Genomic DNA, 1,858 nt, shown 5'->3' on the forward strand with positions numbered 1-1,858 from the left:
CCAAAAACATCTATGAAGATCAGTATTAATTAGATGAGTGGGGCTTTTAGCTTTTTGCCTCTGAACAATTTTGGCATCTCACTCTATCCTTTGAAATTCATAATGGTTGGCTTCTTTAGGAACTTAGAATCCAGATAGTGTTATTGATTCTCTTAGTAAAGTATGATGATTTTTGAACATAGCTACTTATTGAGTCTTGGCCGTGGCCCAAAGCACTCTGTCTTCCAGTATTACCACCGGATACATACATGCCACAGACACATAATTGGGTGAACCTTTTCAGATTGTGACTCAGCTTTGCTAGAGTCCCCAATTAGAGGTGTCCAGGGTTCTTAAGCACACTCTTTTTGCCCTGGATCACAACTTTATTATTTTTTTTCTTCTCTTTTTCTTTTTCTTTTTCTCTTTTTTTCGAAATTTTTTTTTCTTTTTTCTTTTTTTTTGTATTCACTGCTTTTTCTTGCTTCAAGAATCATTTTTATGATTTTTCAGATCCTCAGTAACATGTCTCCTTTTTCATCATTCTTTCAAGAGCCAACATTCATGAACAACAAAATTCAAAAGATTTATGCACTGTTCAAGCATACATTCAGAAAACAAACAAAAGACATATGCACTGTTTAAGCATACATTCAGAAAACAAAAGCATTGCCACCACATCAAAATAATTAAACTGTTATAAAATTCAAAATTCATGCAATTTTTATCTTTTTCAATTAAGAACATTTTTTATTTAAGAGAGGTGATGGATTCATAGGACATTCATAACTTTGAGGCATAGACACTAAGACACTAATGATCACAAGACACAAACATAGATAAACATAAGCACTAAAATTCGAAAAACAGGAAAATAAAGAACAAGGAAATTAAGGAACGGGTCCACCTCAGTGATGGCGGCTCTTTCTTCCTCTTGAAGATCCTATGGAGTGCTTGGGCTCCTCAATGTCTCTTCCTTGTCTTTGTTGCTCCTCTCTCATAATTCTTTGATCTTCTCTAATTTCATGGAGGATGATGGAATGTTCTTGGTGCTCCACCCTTAGTTGTCCCATGTTGGAACTCAATTCTCCTAGGGAGGTGTTCAGTTGCTCCCAATAATTTTGTGGAGAAAAGTGCATCCCTTGAGGCATCTCAGGGATTTGATGATGAGAGGGGTCTCTTGTTTGCTCCATCCTCTTCTTGATGAGTGGGATCTCTTGTGTGCTCCATCCTCTTCTTAGTGATGGGCTTGTCCTCCTCAATGGGGGTGTCTCCCTCTATGTCAACTCCAATTGAATAACAGAGGTGACAAATGAGATGAGGGAAGGCTAACCTTGCCAAGGTAGAGGGCTTGTCCGCCACCTTATAAAGCTCTTGAGCTATAACCTCATGAACTTCTATTCCTTCTCCAATCATGATGCTATAAATCATGATAGCCCGGTCTATGGTAACTTCGGACCGGTTGCTAGTGGGGATGATGGAGCGTTGGATAAACTCCAACCATCCTCTAGCCACAGGCTTGAGGTCCAGTTTTCTTAGTTGAACCGGCTTCCCTTTGGAGTCTCTTTTCCATTGAGCTCATTCCACACATATGTCCATAAGGACTTGGTCCAACCTTTGATTAAAGTTGACCCTTCTAATGTAGGGGCATGCATCTTCTTGCATCATAGGCAAGTTGAACACCAACCTTATGTTCTCCGGACTGAAATCTAAGCATTTCTCCCGAACCATTGTAAGCCAATTCTTTGGGTTCGGGTTCACACTTTGATCATGGCTCTTGGTGATCCATGCATTGGCATAGAACTCTTGAACCATCAAGATTCCGACTTGTTGAATGGGGTTGGTAAGAACTTCCCAACCTCTTCTTCGGATCTCATGT

The sequence above is a fragment of the Arachis duranensis genome, chromosome 2 (assembly GCF_000817695.3).
Source record: "Arachis duranensis cultivar V14167 chromosome 2, aradu.V14167.gnm2.J7QH, whole genome shotgun sequence".
NCBI classification, from domain to species: Eukaryota; Viridiplantae; Streptophyta; class Magnoliopsida; order Fabales; family Fabaceae; genus Arachis; species Arachis duranensis.